We start from the raw sequence: 24,553 nt of genomic DNA, 5'->3' as shown, positions 1-24,553 counted from the left end.
GAAGGATACCTTATGTCTCGGGAGGATAGCTCAGGGGCAAAGCGCTCGCCTTGGAAGCAAGACGATGCGTAGTAGGACATGTTTGATCCCCGGGTCCTCGCTTAGAATCCTCTGGGTATTAAGCGTGTTATAAATAACATTCCATATCATGTCATGAAGCAGATGGAGACTGGGTTATGAATGCATTGGCAGTGAAGTGGTGACACCTTTGCACAGCAATAATCATTACAATACCAGTCTATAAATGTGTATATAGTGCAGACTCTGTTACTGGAATTAGCAACTGTCCCGGGAACAAGATGACACGAAGCAACACAGGTTCAATCCGCGAGTCCGCGCTTAGAAACCTCTGGGTATTATGCACGTTATAAATACGCAACTAAGCCATATTCCTGTAATAGCGCCTCCATGCCCCCGTGCAAATAAATCAAATAAATAAGGGCCCCTCCCAGATAATATAACTCCTGGACACACCCCTGTTCTGCCCCTCAACCCATCTGATGGCCATGACCCGAATCGGAAATACCTACAAAATGACTCCTCTGGGCAGCTTCCTTCTGAAAACTGGACCGGGCAGTTGGGGGGAGTCACAGAGTCGAGAAAGGGGTACACTGGGAGCCGCAGACAGGATCCTTTTGCAGCCAACCTGCACCCTACCATGTCACTGCAGGAGGGCGGTAAGAGTTGTTAATGGTCGAATGGAGTGGACACTAGCCTGATGGCTGCAGCGGGAGTGGACTGGAAATCAAAAGAGGCCCTGGATATTTTTTTTTTCAAAGTGGCCCCATCTTACACCTTGCAAGTGAATGTAGCACCTTCATTGTGTGTGTTGCCTGCAGAAACACAAAACATTCTGAGTGCACTCAGAGAAAAGAGACCCATGGTGCAGAAGTCCACAGGGAAATCTGCAGACTCCCGTGTAGGCCAGTCCGCTACTGGGGTTCCATGTAGGCCAGTCCGCTACTGGTGTCCAGCAAGTTAACATCCACCTTGGAATGCATTCGAGCTAAAAGCGCAGATACATCCAGAGGCCCTCTGCAAGGCCTGGGGCTGTCTGTCCCCTCTGCACTCGACCCCCGTGACGGCCCCGAGTACCTGTACATTGGCTTATAATAGCTATTACTGTAGCGCGTATTAGTGTGTGGAATCTAGGTTTTACGTTAACATCATATTGGTTGCGTAGCATTATTCATTTATTTATTTGGATTTGTAAAGCGCACTACAGCCCAGAGGCATCGAGGCGCTGTTTCATGAAGATGTCTTAGTTACAGTAGAAATGCCACGCTCATGGTGATGCGACGATGCATTGTGATGTTTCTCGTTTTGGGGGTTTACAATGAGTGTGGCCATGAGCTGACTATGGCTGAGAATTATGTGTGCAAGTGTTTTGGTACATAGTGGTTTCTAGGAATTAAAGAGGATTCCGTGTTTAAGTGGCCAGTGAGGGAGTTAACATCGTGGGCCTGAGTCATGGAATATTTGCCGGTTCAAAGCGACTTTCCACAGCCGACACAAGCCCTGATTCATGGAACCGTGCAAAGTGTATTTTTGCCGTCCAAAAATGACTAAGCGCCGACTTTGCCCGGACTTTACAATGCAAAAATACACTTTGCACGGTTCCATGAATCAGGGTTTGTGTCGGCAGTGCAAAGTCACTTTTCAGCAGTGCAAATTCACTGAGGCAGTGGCACCACCAACTGGACACGGGAGGCCTGCCCTGCAACCCCATTTGCATGGCAAGCAGGACACAGGCTTGGGGAGCCTAACGCTCCTGAATGGAGGGTGGGCCTTGAGCACCTTCCTTGGTGATTAGATTATCGTTTAGAGCACCACTGAGGCGGTGTGCATTCTGATTGGGTGGTTTGAATGACAACGTGATGTGTCTCTTCAGCTGTGTGCGCCAGCTGAGGGCAATCCTGAACAGAAATTCCCGGAGGAGGCACAGAAGAGAGGCCCCCTAATGGGGGTAGCTCTCAATAGGTCATCTCTGCCAGCCTAGCTTACTTCAGCGCGGATGGCCCTCGTTCACACAGAGCAGCGACTGGGAAACTGCAGCTCTCCCAGAACGCGCCTGAAGCCAGGCTGCTGGGAGAGTGAAGGAATACCCGGCTGTTAACCCAGTGTAGAGGCCACCAGTGCAATGGCGACCTGGGTTCAAGGCAATCAGTAAGATAAACATTTCCCCTTTCAACAAGCATTGGCAATGCCAAAAGTTTTGGCTTTTGTGTAGACATGGAAAGGCATTTGCCGGGCACTGCTGTAATGTTACTATCTAGCTATTAATAGTAGCAGCTGCAAGATGGTTGCAAGTATCGGAGCATAAATAATAGCAGTGCTTGGCAAATGCCTATCTAATACCTATATGGAAGCGGAAACTGTTGGCATTGACAGTGCTTGTTTTTTGCCAGGACTTCAGTGAAGGACACACACTGCTTATAAATCAAGTGGCTGAAGGCAGACCTGGTTAAGACATTTTTATTACACAAGCAGTGCGTTTACAGCACCAATTAAACCATTAGCTCTCACAAGACTGCTGTGAAGAAACACTTTCAGGCCCTGCAAGTGCAACATTCGATGTGAAGTCTTGTTAAAGTTAGCTCAAAGAGAACCGAAGTGGGTGAGAATGGCCTTAGGGATTGGCATAGCCATGGGCAGTCAATGGGTGGGTAAACACCACATGATGGCTATCAATCAAAAACACATCAACGCTCAGTGACTGTTTTCCGAACTGGAGCTGCCAACAGCACATCAAAGCTCTCTTGTTCTTCTCCCCACTCACTCCTACTAACAACCTCCCTCCCCACCCACCAACCCTCCTTCCATTGCAGATCCGCCAGAGCGCCACGAGATCACGCAAATGGCAACAGTGCGTGGTGCAAGACCCCATACAATAAATAACCAAACACCTACAAGCATGGTGTCCCTCCTCCTTTGCTATCTCCCCCCTAGCTATACTTCAATGCAATAGTTTCAGCTTATAGGTGGCACTAAAGCGCCCCCTTAGAGCCAAAATAGAAATTACCTAATATTCTTTGCAAAAACAAAGAGGTGATGGCTGGAAGGTTTAGACTGAATCTTAACCATTGGCGTTGCTCTGGGCAACCTTCCAGACCATCGTTCTTCGCCTGCCAAGCCATGACAGAAGGGGAAAAACTACATGCAAATCAGGCTTGGTCCCACCACAAAAGGGGCAGTCCAGCCCGAACTGCTAGGTCACATCCCTTCTGCACGAGACCACAAGCACCCCAAACATGTTTCGGCCTTGTTGGGCCTCATCAGTGAGGAGTAGCTTGAGTCTCTAGGCCCAGCAGACACGGGGCCCACGTCTGGGCATACCCGTCCCACTCAGGGTGACAAAGCAAAAACAAAGAGGTGATGGCTGGAAGGTTGAGAATGAATCTTAACCACCTGCGTTGCTCTGGGCAACCTTCCAGACCATCGTTCTTCGTCTGCCAAGCCATTACAGAAGGGGAAAAACCATATGCAAATCAGGCTTGGTCCCACCCCAAAAGGGGCAGTCCAGCCCGAACTGCTAGGTCACATCCCTTCTGCACGAGACCACAAGCATCCCCAAACATGTTTCGGCCTTGTTGGGCCTCATCAGTGAGGAGTAGCTTGGGTCTCTAGGCCCAGCAAGCACGGGACCCACGTCTGGGCATACCCGTCCCACTCGGGGTGACAAAGCAAAAACAAAGAGGTGATGGCTGGAAGGTTTAGACTGAATCTTAACCACTGGCGTTGCTCTGGGCAACCTTCCAGACTTTCGTTCTTCGTCTGCCAAGCCATTACAGAAGGGGAAAAACCATATGCAAATCAGGCTTGGTCCCACCCCAAAAGGGGCAGTCCAGCCCGAACTGCTAGGTCACATCCCTTCTGCACGAGACCACAAGCATCCTCAAACATGTTTCGGCCTTGTTGAGCCTCATCAGTGAGGAGTAGCTTGAGTCTCTAGGCCCAGCAGACACGGGGCCCACGTCTGGGCATACCCGTCCCACTCAGGGTGACAAAGCAAAAACAAAGAGGTGATGGCTGGAAGGTTGAGAATGAATCTTAACCACCTGCGTTGCTCTGGGCAACCTTCCAGACCATCGTTCTTCGTCTGCCAAGCCATTACAGAAGGGGAAAAACCATATGCAAATCAGGCTTGGTCCCACCCCAAAAGGGGCAGTCCAGCCCGAACTGCTAGGTCACATCCCTTCTGCACGAGACCACAAGCATCCCAAACATGTTTCGGCCTTGTTGGGCCTCATCAGTGAGGAGTAGCTTGGGTCTCTAGGCCCAGGAGGCACAGGACCCACGTCTGGGCATACCCGTCCCACTCGGGGTGACAAAGCAAAAACAAAGAGGTGATGGCTGGAAGGTTTAGACTGAATCTTAGATAGAGAACTGAGATAGTGCTGAGCAGAACCAAAAGAAGAAAAAGAGAGTGTCATATGTGCACAGATGAAAGGAAATATTGAATTAAAAAATGCAGAGAGAGGGGCAGTATAGAGAGAGAAGAGCACCAAGTACAGAGCCTTGAGGGACCCCATGGAGAAGAGAGCCTGAAGAAAAAAGTGTGTTCGGCTCAGGTTACAGAGTAGGACCACTGGGAAAGATAAGAGCAAAACCATTCAAGAACTGACCCAGAAATGCCCAAAGTAGAAAGAGAAGAAATAAGAGAGAGTGATCAACAGCATTGAAGGCCACAGAACGATCCAGAAGATTGAGAACAGAAGAAAGCTTAGAGTGGCGAGCAGACAGAAGAGAGTTGGAGACATGCAACAGAGGAGTCTCTGCAGAATGGCAGAAACCAGATGGAAGGGGTGGAAGAAGAGAGTGAAGATTTAGATAACTAGCAACCTGAGCGTAGGCGGCCCGCTCGAGAAGTATAGAGAGAAACGAGATAGGCCTGAAAATTGGCAGGGATAGATGAACTGAGAGTAGGTTTTTACAGAATTGGAAGAATACGTGCATGCTTAAAAGTAGCAAGAAAACAAGAATGTATGAAAGATGAATTAAAAACATAATACTTTGATGCCTGAAATGGGAAGCTCGCCTCCGGCTGACGTGTTAAACATTACTGTAGCCCAACATCAAAGAGAATGACATCACTTTTTGTAGAGTCTCCATTGTGCTACTCTGCACAGTCATTGGCCTGCAAGACCTTATTGACAACCTGAATAGCTAATCCAGACACGTGAATTTCCACTTTTTACAAATGATAAAAAGAAACAGTCATTTCCTTCTGTAGTTACGTCTACAAATTAGTAATGACAGAAAACTGGGAGCCCCAATCCTAACCTATGCACCCCACAGCTCTAGGCAAGGGGGCCCATAACTATCATTTTTGAAATGGGCCCCTTCGAGCTCCAATCCATCTTCAGCTTGCCCTGCACTAAACTAACTATCCTAATATTCACTCCCAACCCATCAAGCGGTTGTATACTCTAAAAGCCATGCTTGCTCTCCTTGTCACCCCCACTCCATCCCCTCACCCCTCTCAACCGAGTTTGCCTTTTTTCTGTTCCTTGAAAATATCTATATTCAGAGCCACTGTAACTACTCTCCTCCCCTCTCCCCCTCTTTTCTTTCCCTTTTACGACCACCATTGGTTTCTGCTTCTTCCTCTTCACAGAGGAAGGAGCAAACACCACCGGTCTGGCACCAGCCCTACTGGCCGCCAATCCATCATGTATTCCTAAGGACTGTTTCGCCCCTACGGACCGTCAGTGAACGTTCAACACTAGCCTGATCCCGCCTCTCCCCTCTCTTCAACCTCTCCCTTGCATCTGTGATCTTCCCTGCCAGCTGCAAGATTGCCATTGTCCCAGATGTCACAGACATGCAGAGCAGGGACTTAGTTTTACACTGATTCTAAAATCGATATGATCAGTGGAATCTTGCAGCTTCATACAGCCTGTCTGCTGGGCTCCCAATAGCAAAGTATTTTTGTGTCTACAAGGTTGCTTATAGCACATATTCCTTGATGATTTCAAAAGAGACGAAGGCCCACTTTATTTAGCTTTCAACCCTGTATTTTATTTGTACACGTATAAATATGCTGCTTTGTCGAGTTTGCAAATCTGTTATTCATAGGTCTAAAACAACCTCGACACATGTTTCAACACTCCATGTCAGCTTCTTCAGGAGAAAGAATTTCAGAGTATTTATATAATAAGGGGTCGTGTGTGTAGGTGCCACTATGATAGATGTTGTTAATATAATCACACAACTCCAATGTTTACATGGCCGTGGTTCACACTTCCTCGTGCTTTCCAGGTGCCAATGTATCTGCCAGATATCTATGAATGTAAACAAATGCATGGTTTAGGAGTGCAGCACTATATTTAGAAAATGGCAGTATCGCAGACTCAATCTACAGTTATGACCCTTCCCCGAATACCACAACATTCTTATATCATACACCACCAAATGTCTGTGGAAATGCAAGCCTTGCGACTTGTCTAGCAGATTGCTACAAGTGTTTTATATAACTGGTGTCTTGAACTACATATGTTCTCAGAAGTAGCTTGGTTTATTGTATGTCATGTAATGTAACGGATTTAAGGATACGGCACACTCCAGACCAGGACTCTTTCCACTGGTAAAGGATGTGGCACACAATAAAAACACTCTAAAATATATTCATTTCGGATTCTGCTTTGAGAAGGCAGCCCTCCCGTCTCACACCACTCTTGACAAACACCTGGTGTCGCAATGGACCATAAACCAGGCCGGTGTGTAATAATGAAATATTTAATTGTTTTTCAAATGCAAAATCAAACAAATCAAATTTAGGGCAGCAATCACCAGTGTGGTGATAATATACAGCAAAATGTTATGATACAATTACTTTCACTTTCTAACATCAGTTACAGAAGTGGGGGTGGAAGCAAGATCACTCTTTGGTATACTTTTAGATTGCACTGAGGTTATGCACTCCCCCTGCACACTCCACCAAACACCTGATGACCAAGTTTTGTGTGGGTGGAAAGGAGTAGGAAGGAGTCAGAAATAAGAGGCAAAAATCAGATTTGAATTCTGACCTACCACCCCAGAATGGGAGACCAAAAACGAAATGAGAAACCCTTGAAAAATGAGCAAAATGGCACTCCGAATTCACTGGATAGTTAGAAATCAGTTTACATGTGCGGTAGAATGAATAAGACAGGAATTCATGTGGCTGGGCTAAAGAGAAAGCTTATTAGCTACAACGCAAGGTACTAAACAAACTGAATACAGATGAAAAAAATTGACTTTGGGAAGGAAAGAAGTACAGCAAAAATCACACGTGGCAGAATTGCAATTGCTTATTTTTCACGGGTTTAAAACAAGAAAACAGCCTAGAAAATGAGCTAAACAGTCAAAATCGCAAATCGGTTTTTCTGATAAGGTACAAAGGCACATAACAGGTATGAGAAAGGATGGCGTCTTATGAGTGACCGTATGGGATTATTTATAGGAAAGGAAAATCAGATTTTAGAATGGAAACAATTTCACGGGCAAACTCGGTTTTGTTAGCAAAATGATTTGTTCTACTGCAACTGTATTTTAGTGGCTAAATTATTAAAGAAAGACACTGCACGCAAGGAGGTTAATTTGCAATGTTAACCTATTCATGCCACGTTCATCCTTATGGGAAATAATTAATTAACTCAAAAATAGTACTAAGCTCTTACACCTAGGACTGAAATGATTTGAAAAGAATTACGCTAACACATGGAGACTAACACAGATCCTTCTAAGGACAGTATACACAGAGGATTCTGACAATTTAGGAAGTTACTAGGGTACTTATAGGATTTTTATAGGGTTGGACAGATTGCAGGGTAACAGAGCGGGGTATGCAGTATTGTACAAGGGAGGGTGATACTTACAAAATGCACTTGAGTGGGTGGTTTGGACAACTAACTGTCTCTGGACAGCGGGACAAGGATCTGGTCACCTGGGCAGCGGCTGGGCTCTCCTTTAAGGGAACAGCGGGCAGCAGGGGTCTGGTCAGTGTGGACAGCGCGATGCATCAGCTGGGCAAAGACAGGTCTGCTCCCTGGATTCTCCCAAAGGGATCAGCAGCCTTTCTTCCTTTCTCCCTGAATTATTGGGATTTTTGTAGAGTTTAGTTCTGGATAGGTGGTTCTGCCTGGATAGGAGGTTCTGGATAGGTGGTTCTGCCTGGATCTTGGAATCTTGCAGGGTAGATTTCTGAATGTCGAATCTCTGACGATCTGGATTTTTAATGTCTGGATTTTTAATGTCCCAAATCCCCCTATACCTCCTCCTTATATAAGCAGGATGACATCAGAATTTTTTACGACGTGGGCGGAAGTAACCTGGACATACCTCTAGGATGGGATAGGTCAGTCTGTAGATGTCGCCACCTCCATGCAAGCGGATTGGTTCCAGGGAAGTGACATCCGTTTTAATGTGTGTGTTTTATGATGTGCTTTGTTTCACCACAGTTACTTTTGCCAAAATAGGTTATGAAACAAAACCCTTATATTTACAATTGTCATCCTCATGAAAATCAGATAGGCAGATCCCATATTTTAGAAGGAATATTCCATATCAAACACCAAGTCTGTGCGATGCTGCTTTGCCCTTAGGGCACAATTTCACTGTTTTCTGAGGAAACAAAACACCTAAAATTCTGTAACTGGCTCAATAGATGCACATTAGTATTGGGCATATTCTCTTCAAGGTTTACATCTGTGTCATGTATGCTTTCCCCATAAATGCCTCTTTAATGCCATTCATGTCCACCACATGTCAGGAAGACCCACATAGTCTTATTTTACTTATGCAAAATTTACATTAAACTGTCATCATTTCACATTACTGCTTCTTTACATTACTGACATCAATGTCTTAATGTGAAAAGTCTTTTTAATCAAATGGGCTGGATTTGTCCCCAAATGTGGGCAGTCTTTCCAACCCCCCAGCCAAATGTCTTCCTTTGGTTAGCTTGCACAGGGGTTGCTATGACTCCCCCTTTGAAATCCTCCAGTTTGTATGGGAGGTGTGGAAACCCACACTTCTTTGAAGTGTGAATTCCTCTTGGTCCATTGTCCCTTGCTGGGGAAATGCCGGTCAGTCTGACGAGGTTGTGAATTTCCACACCTTGGACCGCTCACATTTGTAAAGGGGCTTCCTTTCCCAAGGGGTCTGGATATCATTGAAGTGCCTGCCTTGCCAAACTGGTTCTGGAGTCTTCCAACTTTTTTTCTTTCTCTCTCTTCCTTCCCCAGAACCCAAGTCCTTTTGTAAATCCATATAATATACATTTAAACCCCCAACCCCACACGTAATACTGTTTCTGTTTGAATATTGGGATGATTTCACATTTAGCTTTCAAAAGAACAGTTTTCTTTGCTTTTCCAAAAGCGGGTTTCATACATGTGTTTATTTCAGTTGATTTTGAGATTCCCAATGTGGTTTCTGTAGCACACATTTTCTTTGCCATTAACTTTCTGAAAGCTTTTCATAGCTCTGGTCAGTTTCTGTTACACAGGGATAGAGTTGGCAAATGGGTTCTTTGAAAATGACACATAGCAAGTGATAGAGAGAGCTTCTTTTGACGTACTGCGTGTGAGTTAATTTGTTTCCAATAAGTAAATTCAAGCTGTGTTTCAGTAGAAATACGAATTCTTGGCTTTTCAAGTGATTTCCCACCACATCCGCAGTTCTGGGAATGCTGTTGCCTCACCTCTTGCTACTCAGCAGAAATGAAACATGCCAGGAGGTATTTCCTTGAAGGGCGCAATCTTTGTGGAAAATGAATCAAGAGCACATTTTAAAGATGCCTTTGGAGTCATGTGCGCAGTTTTAGTATTCAACATGACAGAACAGAAAAGGGTGCTGCCGTTCTGTGCAGAGGTCATTTTCTGCTGAATTTAGCTGAAAGAAGCAAATGCAGCCATTCTTTGTAGTGGCAGTGTTGAAAGATTGCCACCCCTGCGCCAGGGAAAGAAAGTACCGCGCTTTTGTGGTGAAATGGGGAAACATGGTTTTTGTTGTAGAGGGGTTTCTGTTGGGGCTGGCAAATGTACCCCACAATAAGAATAGTGACTATCATTTTTAACAATCCATAGAATTGTGTGTTTAACAAGAAAAATATCAATTGCTTACACGTGTCCCAAGCACTTTGCTCTTCTTCTGGGCATATATCATGGTAATTGTATATGTGATTGTAAGAACAACATTACAAATCCTTGTTTTAACTAAAGATATATATTTGTTCTCTTTTTCACCAATGAAATAATGAGTTATTAGAAAAAAGTGTGTGTATGTATATATATATATATATATATATTCACTAACAAAAACATTGTTAAAGGGACGTTATGGTTAAGTTGCACTAGCAAAAACCTATGAAATGCAATGGAAAAACGTTGTTACAGGGACGTTATGGTTGCAGGTAAAACCGAAATAAGTCTGAAATTCAATGTTATGGTAAGCTAAGCAACCATAACTTGTTCCACCAGTTTGCACTGCTAAGACTAACACCCATGACATCAAAGATGCCATCACAAATCTCATTCATGAAATCACTGATGTAGTGTGGTAAACAGTGTAGTTGAATTGGTTAAAAAGGGGGTCGCTGTACAAAGAGGTTTCTTTACCTGTTGCAGAGCGTTTTCAAGAGAGTCAGTGCAGTGCGCAACACGTACTACAAAAGAAATCACTACTTTCAAGAAGAGCACCAAGCCAATTTAGATGGGGTGTGCAGAAATCCGGATGGCAGCCATAGTAAGATGAACGTTCTAGCTGCGGAAAAGTATTCGTGCTGTCAAACGTCATATTCCCATGGGCGAAGTATGCCGTAGGCACATGTCGAACAAAGGTACAAATACACTTCTTTGCAATGTACCGCGCTGTCTGCATTCACGGACCAAATAGGAAATGATGCTGCCACATCGGAGGCTGCATAATGCAATAGAAACTTATGCAAGACATCGGAAACAAACGCATGAACTGGGCTAGTGCCTCCTTCATTGCAAACGGGTCTGAAACTCGTGTAACATGTTGTACAATTTTCCCTGTACAATGAACAACAATAAAGTCAGCATGATTGCGTGTCACCAAAGAGTCACACAGAGAAACCAAAATCATAGCACTACACATGCACATTATGGATTGCAAAATGAGTAGGCACCGCACAGTGTTTTCCATACACTTTCAGTCAATGTATGTCAGAATCCCCTAAAACCTGCACGCTGTGCCTCATGAAGTACAAAGCCATAACCACACCCTCTGCATTTCTGTCGACAAATACACTGTGTAGCACACTCTGTCCGTACACACCACACCCACAAACTTTATTGCCCAATCCTGTAGCCCCTGCAGGCACATTTCTATGGCCGTCATCTTCAAAAGGGGCATATGTTACACGTGCCACCCTGCAACTATTGCAATATTCGCTGACATTTCGTGCTGTGCGTGCACGGGAGTGGGGGAATAACTTTCAACCAGGGGAGCCGCCGTCCTTAGTTGTGGTGTTTTTTTATTTTTAAAGGTGCTTCCCTAGAAACACTTTTTTTTGCGATTTTCATACGTAAATCTGTGTTTTCAACGTCAGCTCACATTCTTAGGGTCTTCAGTGCAGTTTATAGATTGTGAAACATTTCATTGCCACTTCTGTGACAAAGACATGCTGTATGTATCACAAACCAATGTTCTCATTCTCACAGGAGAACATCTCAGCAGCACTCAAGAAGTCACACGTGATCCGGTTGATGAGAACCCTTCCGACCTCTGGCTGGTGACAGGAATTATTGGAATACTTCCACACTATTCTCAGGGGTAGACATGAGAAAAGCTCCTTGGCAGTAGGAAAAATGCACTGCACTGCTTTCATCATACTCTTCAGTTGACTAAACACACGGGAACAAGGCATGTAACCCCAAAAGAAGGCTCCAAAGTGCACGATCACAAAATTTACAGTTGCCAAAGAGGGCACGCATCGACATTCTAGAAGCAGTCTGCCGAAACAGCACAATTTGACACTACACCACAAAGCGTCCACTCCCTGCAAACCGAAATGGGCAGACAAGTCTTCTTGGAGGGCATACACGTACATATCACCCACTACCAAAATTGTGTGTCTTGCCATATTTGCCAGCCGCAGTACACAAAGTAATTGAAAAAGTAAAAGCCGCCCTTTCCTGTGACACACACCCAGAGCACCTGATTGGCCAAAGGCCATAGTCCATTCCCATTGGCCACCATGGTAAGAAGCGCAAAATGTGCCATGTGCCTATCCCCAATGACTGCGAGGGCCGCACCCCGGGGAAGCAGGGCGACTCCTTCTCCCTATTGGTGCTGTTTTCTGTGTCATACACCGTGAGCACCTAATTGGCCAAAGGCCGTAGTCCCATTTCCATTGGCCAGCGTGCTGAGAAGCGCAGAATGTGGCACGTGTCTTTCCCCAAGTACAGCGAGGGCCGCGCCCCAGTAAAGCAGGAGGATTCCTTCTTCCTATTAGTGCGCTTTCCTGTGACGCACACCGAGCACCACCTGATAGGACAATCGCTACAGTCCCATTTCCATAGGCCAGCATGGTGAGAAGCGCCGAACGTGGCACGTGTGGGTTTACCAAGTACGTTGAGGGACAGGCCAGAGTGAAGCAGGAGTCCCTCTTCCTATTGCCGCACACCATAAGCATCTGATTGGACAATCCCCACAGTTCCATTTTCGTAGCCGCCACCCGCAAATTCCCCGGATGTGCCTTTTGTGCTGCGTGCAGGAGTGGGGGAATAACTTGCAACCAGGGTAGGGGGACTTCGTGGTAAGAGGCGACTCTTAAAAGAGTCTCTTGTTTTTTTTTTTTTAGATGCTTCTACAGAAACACTTTTTCGGTTTTTATTAGCTTTTGTGTTTTCCTGTGCTCACATTAGTACAGTAAACTCTTCACCGCAACCTGTAGACGAGCAAACAGAAATGCATCGCCAATTGGTGATAAGAAAATGCAATTTTCTTGGGAAAACTCTGCATTTCCACAACTAATGAGTTAATTGCTGCAGAAGAGCATTCCATGAGCGGACAGAAAAGTAGACATGCTTCTGTTGATGAGACACCCTCCTGTGTCTTGCTCGCAACAACATCCATGAGCTGGGGGCCATACTCTTCGTGCTATCATGGATGAGAAAAGCACCTTGGCGGTGGGGAAAACCGTCCTCACGACATCCCGCAATCTCCTCAGTCTATGTAACAAATGTAAGCAAGCCAGGTAACCCATATGCATGCTGCCGTAATGGATGACGATAACATCTACTACTGGAAAACTGGCGAGGTCTTTGCAAAGTGCAAGCATATCGCCGAAATTGCACTTATACACAGCGTTCTACAATGCGTCCACTCCTTCCAAACCAAAATTGCTATCAAAGTGTCTTTGCAGGGCATAGTTGTGTAGATCTATGACAAAGGGATCACCTACAGTCAAAAAATGCGTTTCACCATGTCAGCCACCCTCAGTACGCAGAGTATAATGTACAACAGTTTCACCTCCCCTTCCTGTTAATCACACCCACACTACCTGAATGGCTAATCCCCACACTACCATGGCAATTGGGCAAGGTGGTGTAAAGGCCAGATTTTGGCACGTGCGCCTCCCAAAGTAGCACAAGGCCGCACCCATGTAAAGCTGGAGCAGTCCTTCTTCTCTGCAGCTCTACTTCATTGGTTTGCATGTAAATAGGTGCCCATGAATCCACCAATCGCATCAAAGCCGCCATCATCCAACATTGCCACTCTTGTACAACACTTGAAATGTGCTGCTACACATGTACAGTAGTAATGTCGTACCATTCCAAAGCACGTCCACTACAAAGTTCAATGAAAGTATGCCCGATTTCTCCATCCACACACATCCACTTAGCCACCCAGGATGTGGCACGTGTAATCCTGAAAGTACTGCGTAATCCACTACCCTTTCGTGATAGTGAAGGGGGGGGGAAACAATATCAAACTTGGTAGGGGAGGCAGTCTTCCAGCGTACATGTATAAAGTTGTTTTTTTTTTTTACATGCATGCGAGCACGTTTTTTTTGTATTTTCTCTTTATATGCGTTTCTGTTTGCCTGTCCTCACATTTTTACTACATTCTGGTCAATGCTTCTTGCACAGTGTAAAAGAAAACAGCATTGCCAATTGCGCTCAGATAAATGCCATTTCTACAGACCCACTGCATATTTTGCGACCTCATGATCTCATAGCGGGTAGAGAACATGCCAGCAATCTGCATAAACTCACGCATAATTCTGTTTATAGCACACCTTCCGACCTTTGGCTGGGGACAAATTACACCGCCACGGACCCATACTCCTCTTGGCGTTATGCATGAGAAAAGGACCTTGGCAGTAGGAAAAATACACATCACTGCAGTCAGCAACCTCTTCAGGTGAAGGATTAATCGTCCACACGACTTGTAACCCAAATGTAGACTTCCATAGTACAGCACGACAAAGTCAACGTTCATGACGGATGCCACATATCTGCACAGGCGAACCATCCCGCCGAAACTGCAGTCACCCTGACAGGCCCCGAAAGCGTCCTCTCCTTCCAACCCGAAATTACCAACAATGCCTCTTTGCACACAACACCTGTGCAGATGGCACACAAAGGTATCACCGACGATAAGCACTATGCGTCTCTCCATCTCGACCACCTTCACGACACAGTATTGGGACGAAATGGTACCGCCTCTTCCTGTCAACCACACTCTAAACTCCTATTGGCCTATTTCCCAGACTTCCATTTGCCTTTCCACCCTACTCATAATGGCAGGATGTGCATGTGCGCTTTGCCATCTACAATTAGGGCCACAGCCCAGTACAGCTAACACAATACTTCTTCCCATTGCACAATCATTTTTTTTTAGCACTCCCCCATTGAATGCTGTCACATTTTCAAAAATGCATGCACCAATCACATACAAAACCTCTGCATTGCACACTGTCATTTCTGTACACTACTCCATATTTACTGTTAAACACTCTCAGTACACGTTCTGTTTGATTGCAAAGCCCCTTCACCACAAACCTCTGCTAAATAATGCACGATTGCAGCATCCACAAAAATCCTAAAACACACCCAGCACACCTTTAGCCATGCACACACCATTGCAGCCCTTTCCACACCCACCATAACATTATACATCCAAGCCAGCAATCATGTGGGCACTCAACACCATGCACAAACGTAACATATTTAGCAGCACCTCTACCCAACTCCCCCACACCATACACACCCATTCACAAAACGTGTCTCACTTGGCAGAATCCACAAACATACCACAGCCTGCACCACCTCTACACAGTGACATTCACAAAGTATTGCGTCACTGGCAACCTATGCACAAAAGCGGCACAACATTGGGCCTACTTCAATAAATCTGCACACAGTACAGTAACCAACCACATATAATAGGCACTTCATCCATACCCACATTATGTACACACTGCACCCTGTGTCCACACTACACAACTTGTCACTGCACCATCTCCTGCCACAAATCAAATACTGTAGCATGTTGCAACTATTACCACAACCATGGAATGCACAATACACGCTTTGCAACTCACTTGTGGTGCTGTAGCATGTCCACAATGTCCTCCACACCCATTCTCCAAAGATCACCTCCCTATGCCTCTTGCACTGTCAAACCTGCATTGCTCCACTGAATGTGCTCCTTGCACACATTCCCTGCACCATAATATAACCATGCATGTCACCAACTACCACTATACACATACACACCACTGCAACCAGCACTCCTAACCAACATCCACACCGCAATGGACATGCACAGATTTAGATGCAACAGTTACTATAATGTATAAACATTACACTGTCTCTGGCACCCCTACGCCCTTTCATTCACATAATATTGTCTTACCCGCTTCCACTCAGAAAGTATTGTGTCACTGCCAATTTAACCACAAAATGTTTACAACATTGCCCATACTGCAAGCGTTCTGCACACAGCACACTATCCAAGCACCTATAAGCTGCCCTTCAACCATACCCTCTACCATACTGACAGTATGCAAACACTGCACCCAGTGCCCACACTGCGTGACTTTTCACTGCAGCATCTCCAACCACAGCGCACCGCCATGGAGCTGTGCAGCGACAAATTGTTACCATAATGTACAAACAAAACACTCTCTCCTGCCTCCCTGGGCACTTTCAATCACATACTATGGCGTACCCACTTCCATTCACAAAGTATGGTGCCACTGGCAACCTACCCACAATCTGTTTGCAACACTGGCCCTACTGTAACCAATCTGCACACACCACACTATGTAAGCACCACCCTCTACCGAATGCAGAGTCTAACATGCGTTCCTGCGGTGGGTATGTTGCAGCCCTACCCTGTTCAGTGCATGCCCTACACCCTACGGCCTGCGGCCATGCAACCAATAGCGTATTCCTACCACAGACCCACTGCACCCTCATTCACCCATGCATACCAGCATGTGCACAACTACTGCATTCCATCCGCAGCGCACAGCCACCTGCGCTCCCATCCAACCTATATCATGTGCAATTCAGTCCCGTCCTGCAATTGACCTGCCAACACTCACCACGAAAAGAGGTCACTGCAAACAGCTCACGGCGGAAGCTATGGGGCTGTTACGACAGCTGCTTCCAATCACCACACAAAGTACTTGCCTAAATATATCAGATGAACCACTTCTCACTCCCCCACCCATTCCCTCCCTTAGTGCCGTCAACATATTCTGTACGGTACATTTTCCAGACCCTTCCGCCACCGCACTCTCCTCCGATACACCATGGCGTCTTCCCAAAAATGTTGACGAACACCACGCTTTCCTCCAACCAACCACCGGCTGCGTCTAAACTTCTCTAACAGCACGCTGTACCGTGAGCCAATGACACTTCTGTCCGCGGAGCGAACAGGGAAATGGGTCCGCAGAACGGACCCAGATATCACAACTTTTTTGGGACGTGCATTTCAGTTCTTTGCAACAAAGGTACTGGTCGGATTTCCACCAAACACACAAAAGCATGCTTTCTGACCCAAGCCCCCGCTCCTGCTGCAAATTTGGTGAACGTCCGTCCAGCCGTTCGGCCTGTAGCTGTGCGCAAAGTTTTTCCCCATTCAGTCTATGGGAAAAAAGACCCCCCCCTATAACTTTGCCCCCCCCTGCACGAAACCTCCCCCAACTTGGCAAAATAATTAATTCAGTGCGGGCCATATACTTTTTTTTGCAAAGTTTGGTGAGGATTCGTCCAGGGGGAACAAAGTTATAAGCCGGCGAAAAAGTGCTCTTCCTATGAGTTTAGCAACTTAACCATAACTACACGGCCCGCGGTAGCGGGCCGTGTGATTGAGATATATATATATAATTTTTTTTATTTTTTATTATTGGGAACCCCCTATAACTTTGCCCCCCCTCACAAAACTTCACCAAACTTGCAAAAAAAAATTCAGAGCGGGCCATATACTTTTTTTTTGCAGAATTTGGTGAGGATTCGTCCAGGGGGAGCGAAGTTATAAGCCGCCCAAAAAGTGCCCTTCCTATGAGTTTAACAACTTAACCATAACTACACGGCCGCTACCGCGGGCCGTGTGATTGATATATATATGACGAAGCCCGGAAGGGTGAAACGCGTAATTGTCTTTTAGCCCTGGCCAGTGATCATGTCCCTCGGCCTTGCTCACTGTATATTTTACAACACTACCAGGCCACTAGCCATGGCCTAAGGCCATGGTTAATGGCCACAGCCTTTGGCCGTGTCCATGTTCCACCTTCCCCTCACTGTGGCTGTAATCAATTTTTTTTTACTTTTTCACCATAACCATGGTTATAATAGTAATGTACTAGAGATAGCTGCGGGTGTCTGTAGTTATTCAATACCCGCAATCATCGGAAGGATCGACGAAAAATTAAATGCTTCCCTGCGCTCCCATGGCGGTATGAGTACAATTGTGCCTGCAAAATTACAGCCTAATCTGCAAAATTACATCAAAATCTGTCATGCGAGTCAAAAGTTATTAGCAATTCATTTTTCGGGTTTCAAATTACTTCACCAGGCATAGGAAGAGAATGAGGTTTTTGGAAAGGCAGGGCAGCCCATGGATTGACCTCTGGAATGTCTTATCTGTTTGTGTCTGCTTCTGATTGGTTTCCTTCACATGGAGCTTTTCACTTCAGAAGTCCTCCCCTGGCATTCCAGTCACAAGGACGTAAGTGGGGCACTGACTGGCTTCCTATGAAGTAATTTGAAAATTACAAAAGCTTGCAGATAAATATATTAGTAAGCCTAACTAAGCTATCATTTTGTTGTCTTATTTGGAGCAACACTTTTTATATTACCCTTGGCGAACACGCTACAAGAAAACTGAACTCACCCTATGGATGTTTACATATATATATTTTGTTAAACAAGCACCTTTTGCATTGTGGTACAAGAAAGGTTGCCCGACAATAGACACATTAATTTGGAGAAGGACATACTGTGGTGATCAGTAGAGGACTGCAGCGACGTTCTTCTCTTCCCACCGACAGTGGCACAACTGAAGCTGATGAGCTTGTCATCAGGACGAGCAATTTCAGCAACACAGTCTTGAAAAGCTCTGCCTCCTATCGGTGGAGCGCACACCGGAAATGTTTTCATGGGAAATGTACGCAATATAAAATGTTCGTACATTTCCCATGCGGACATCCATTACAAAACAACCCCAAAACCAAACAAACACACACCCACACCCCCACCCAAACCCCCAACATACCCCCACCCACCTACTTACCTTTCCATCTGACGTGCTGTGTCCCTGCAGCGCCAGTTCCATTTCACTTCCGTGATCGGTAACTGGCATCACAGGGTTCTTTTCTTTTTTTTTGGGCAGCTGTAGGGGTTTCCCCCGCAACTCCCGCTCACTATACTGTGTAGTGTAGTGAGCGGGGTGTTGCGGGGGACACCTCGAAGCCCCCAGCCTTTTTTCTTCGGTCGGGTTTGCTGCGAGGGTGTCTACCGTAACCCCTGCTCACTATACTGCATAGTATGGTGAGCAGGGTGTTGCGGGGACACCCCTGCAGGCTTTTTAAAAAAAAATGTTTTTGACCGACCCCACCCACCAAAAGACCTAAACACATACCATGAAAAGTTCGAACGTTTGGTAGTTCGAACTTTTCGTGGTATGTGTTTTAGGTCTTTTGGTGGGGTCAGTAATTTATATTCGATAATTTTGACCGATTCCAAGACACCTATTAGTGGCTACAACCTTCCAACCCACACAATACACTGTTCCTTCCGCCAAACTACTGGCAAGACAAGGAGCTGCAATGTGCAGCGGTTACTGGGAGTGAAGGAAGTCTACTGTGTCACTTATTGTACTTTTTCCCCAAAAGACTCTACAAAACACAACATGTTGCCAATCACACGATATAAAAAGAGCTTGATAAACTCTATACATAATCTGTAGATCATCACTCCAGTACTGGAGGTACTGGTGCCTGGCACTTAATATTATTATTGTATTTATTGAACGTGGACCTGGCTTCGAGAAGCAACAGAGCACTTTACACAACAGTACAGATGTATAACGGAGTGCTTTACAGAAGTATACAACAGTACAGATGCATAACGGAGTGCTTTACAGTGGTAACAACAGAACAGATATACAGCAGGGGTAGGATACAGAGGGGCACAGTAGGGGTACAGATGTACCGAGTGCCGGGGAGGAGAGGGGCGGGCGTCGTCCAAAGAGTCTGGTTGCGCGAGGGCCGTTGTGATGACCTAGGTGTTGAGAAGGAGAGGCACTTGTTTGCATAATTTACTACATCCAGACCTTTCAAGTACACAAGCATTAAGCACTGCATCATTACATGGGGAAGCAGTGCCCACACAAAATCCAATGACCGAAAAGAGCAGAAGCCCTGAAAATACGCAGCCAGTGCAGCGGAAACTAATGTGATCTGTCATTGCCCCCGAGCAGTATCTCACCTTTTTAAGAGTTTTAAAAAAAACGCAGGGGGGCATCACAAGAATTCTGATGGGGAGGGCTCCAGGGCTCGTCTCCGCCAACGCTTTCAGACAGACCAGCACTAATTTAAGTGGAGCATGCACAAATGCACGAATCGGGAAGCAATTGCACTGAATGGGCAGAAGTCGGGTTAGCCAACACCCCCCCTGAAAGTGGATCTATCTTTTTGATTGTCAGATTTTTCTCTTTTCTTTCTCTGTACTCTCTCTCTCTCCTTCTTCTCTTCCTCTCTTTGCTTTTATCTCCTCCCTTCCCTTTCCCTCTCCTTTTTATTCTTCTTCCCTCTGCTTTAATTATTGATCCTAGAAGCAGGAGGCTTGTGGCCTCCCTCCGGGCCCTCCTGTTTCATTTACGACCCGTGTGATTTCCAAAAAAGTGGGCCTAAATACTGGCCCTGGAAAGGAGCGAGCAAGTGAGCAAAAGGCCGACACCACGCGGCGTGATTCTTAAAATAATAGATTAAAATGGTGCATTCAAGTGCACCATTTCCTGAAAAAAAATAATAGGAAGCTGCAGGATTTCTGGGCACCTGTGAAGGAGGACCAGTGAGATAGCTGGCGCAACACGTTAAATGCCAGGCCTGCTACAATGCAGAACACGGGAATGTTCCCAGAGCAGATTATTTACATGCGCGTAAGCTTGATTTCAGCCATATAGAAACACTGACTCCAAAGTACCAGTGGTCGACGTTAGCGGGAGCTAATTCCCTTCGACCTTAGAGAGCCCCAGCTCTTTTGCTGGATTTAGGACTTTTTAATTTTAACCCTGCAGTGAGTGAGACCTTTTTCTCACTGTCTGTTGTTTTGACCTGTTTGCACTGTTTTTGGAGTCTGACAAACCCCATAGGCATCTGCTTTTTGTATGGTGATACACAGCACTTTCAGTGCAGTGACTCTGAGAAATCCTTTAGATTTCTCATAAGGTTTAAATACCTTTTCTTGTGTGAACTACAGTTCCCAAGAATAGTAAAGTGAAATTGACATTACTTACCTTTTCTCTTTGTAGGTCCAGTACACACCATCCTATGTGGAGCTGGGGGGGTTACCTAGTAGCCCCTTATCCTACATTCTCATGTAACATTTTAATGTTACCATCACTACTTAAAATGGCTGGTGTCAGTGGTTAACTTTTTCCTAACGTTGTGCTTTTCTACCGCAGGCTGAACCCTCAGCTGCAGTACAGCACCCATGGGTGACCATTTTGTTAAAATGGCCCCTGTCTTCCTTTTTCACCATTTTCTGTTTGTGAGGTCTTTCTTGGGATTTTTGAACCCTTTGTTTGTCTTGCCTTTGGTGGGCTTCAGCCCTGAATCCTGCATCTGGCTCCAGTGTGTCTGGAAGGACAGGATGTGAGGGAGGGTCCCAAAACTCCCCTGTCGGATGTCTCTAGGAATGCCTGAAAGCACCTAGTCCTGATTGGCTGGCTGGCTGTCCTTTTAGGACAGCTACCCTGCTGTGTGATTGACAGCCTAGGCTGTGCATGAATGGAAGAAACCTGCTTAAAAGGCAAGGTGTTTGGGACTACAGGTAGAGTCGACCACTGGGAGAAACACACAAAGAAACTGTGAACGAAGCTTGCTGCATCCTCCCGGACCTTTGAATTGTCCGGTGAAGCCCTGCTGCTGTGCTGAACTCCTTTTTTACCTTGACAGAGAAGCTCATCCAGAACAACTTCTCCCCTTGGGTTAGTGGGACCAACTAACCCCGAGACGAACTCCACTGGGCCATCGCCCCGACTGACTGTGCTTCTTCATTGCTGTGAGAGTGCAATACCAGGGGTCGAGTGACCGTAGTCGAGTGCAATGTCTGCCACGGATTGAATCTGGCTAGAAGCTCCAGGAGACTCCTAAGGACCATCCAGAAGCAGGACCTCCAGATCCAGAGTCCCCTCACCAGAGTGCAGGACCGAGGGAGCGAAGAGAGTCCAACTGGTGTCCAAGTTCTGCAACAGTGCTATGTGCTAAGCGCTGAAACCGCAAAGTGCCGCAGAACAGAAAAGAGCCTGTAGCTGCAGACGACCTCCCAAGTACCGCCGCAGGAGCCCTCCAGACGTCCTCCCTCTTGTCCCCATGACTGAGGCTCAAGAACAATGGTCTGCACCGCTGTCGCAAGACAGAATCCAGCTGGACCACTCTTCTTCAGACCAGAGCCACTGTTTAGGGCTGGGGTACTTACCTTATTGCCTTTAGCCATGCTCTTCTCAGTTGGGAATTGCATTGGCTTACCTTTTAGAGTTGATTCCAACTCCCTTCTCACAGGCTTAACGGCTTGTGAGCCTACAAGTGATTTTTCTAACAAACTCTCTAACTTTGTGCAAAACTTTGATCTAAGAAGTGCAACAGACCCATAGACTGTGTCCCAATTGACCTTGGCTGTCCGGCTCCCTGAAGACTCTTCTAGTCCATTGACTTTGATATTGTTTGTCCCTCATAGGTGGTAGCTTGTTGTATACCGTTACTGCCAGGAAAGGTTTATCTAGATTTCATTGGAAGATTTAGTTGTCCTCACATTTACTGAGAAACTGTCTAACCTTTTCCCTTCCCTAATCTTTCCTTTCTGCAACCTCAGAATCTGCAAAGTATAACTAGTGTGATATATAAATGCTATTACTTTCCTTGTTATTGAAGTCACCTCAGGGTGTAGGAATTGTGTAAGAAGCATATCCAAAGATTATCCACTAATTTGTTTTGATTCTGATAAGTGATTTTAAAGTATATTTACATTGTTACAACAAATTGCCTTTTTAAAGAATGCTTATTTAAAAAGTGATGTTAATTAAATAAATAACTATTTATAAATGAAAGCTTGAGTGTAAGTGTTACTTGGTTACTTGTATTTACGGATTTCATTTGCACAGCTCACATTTACCCCTCTTGAGATAGGCCTGGCTGCTCAGTCACACTACCAACTTGTGTAGCACAGACTCGTGCCAAAAGGTGGGTTACCTAATACCAAGCGGATAAGTATTGTGCAGTCTCACACAGTGTTACTGCACCAATTCCTACCTAACACTGAGTAACCAAGTATTGAAAAGCAGCATGGAAAGGAGGGGAGGAGAGGTGGTTGGGGGGGTTGCTCAGTGGAGAACATATCTGGGGGTCGGGGGGGGTTACAGGAATCCAAGGAACCAGGGAGTGGGCAGCGGAAGGGGCATTCGCCATGGATCCCCCAGAGGAGGAGGATGAGGATAAAACGTGGTTGGAGGCCCTATTAGATGAAAAATTGAAGCCTATACAACTAGTTCTCTCTAGGCACGCCGTTCATTGTGGGAGGGACAAAATTACGTCAGGAAAGGTGCCCTGGGAAAGAAATCTCCACGGTATCTATTAGCGCCTACATTCATTCAAGCAGGGGGTCATGAATACCCTGGCTATAATGCATGACTCTATGAGGGACCTTGAGAGACAATTTAAAGAATTTAGTTGGGGGGGTCGCTATGAATCATGGTAGCAAAGCTTGGGTGGAAATACCTGTGTCGGAGAGAGCAAGGATAGGGGTAAGAGTGTGGATGGGTGGGATAGGGAGAGAACCAATAGAGGTTGGGTTACAGAACTAACTCTGCTAACCAGTACCAAGGACGCATCATGGCTGATGCAGGAGTGAGGAAAGATATCCAGAATGGGGCACAAGGGCATTCAAGGAAGTCATTGGAGACTCCAGAGAGTAGGGCAATGGGGTTCTTAAACTGCACTATTGGTAGGATTAATCATTGGTGTACCAACATTGCCTAAGGGGGGGTACGAGTCAACAATCTCACTGATGAACAGGGCCAGTCAATGGATTAACTCGAATCTGATGGGCACAAGAATCAACCCAAGAGACATTCTACTGACGAGAAGGGTAGGATGGGTCGGCTTCTCAAGGAAATCCGGGGCTGGGGATTGTATTGTAATCTCCTCTGCAGACCCTTATTTGTTAAACCATTTGACCAATTCTAATTTGACCAGAGGCATTAAACTTAATGGCACCAGGCATGGGAGTAGACTAGTATCATTGGAATATTTATATTTGGATTTAGGGGGCTGTGTGCAAACAAATCGATGCCTTTAGGGCAAATGCACAAAACAATCAAGAGCTGAAGGAAGGACCCCTGATTTCTTCCCAATATTGAATTTTAGGACTGGATTGAGGGCAGTACAACAATTGAAAGTTGGTAGGGAATGTGTGTCATCAGGAGTTGTGGTATCTAATAATTTTGACTTACTTTCGAACTTAGAAGAAATCGATTGACAGGTAGGTACTCTTCCTGATCCATCAAATATGGGGCTTTCATGGGATAGAGGCAATGCCTTAAGACAGGAGGCGAGGTGGGTCAAGAATTGTAGAAGTCTACCTCCACTGTGTTGCATTTGTTGTCTTGGAAGATAGCATGAGCCAGGGGGAAATTAGCCGGTTATTGTGGAGTTCTTGAAATCTTATGAGGGGATCCTCTTAAAGGAAACCTGGGCTTTAGAAACCTCCCTCATTGATGGCTATGTATCATATGGGGTACCAGCCAATAACAATGGCAGAGGTAGATGCTATGGTGGATTGGCCATGCTGATTCGAGCCTCTATGAA

Source organism: Ambystoma mexicanum, chromosome 14, assembly GCF_040938575.1.
Source record: "Ambystoma mexicanum isolate Mex_15411 chromosome 14, UKY_AmexF1_1, whole genome shotgun sequence".
NCBI classification, from domain to species: Eukaryota; Metazoa; Chordata; class Amphibia; order Caudata; family Ambystomatidae; genus Ambystoma; species Ambystoma mexicanum.
This window is presented reverse-complemented; position numbering follows the sequence as displayed.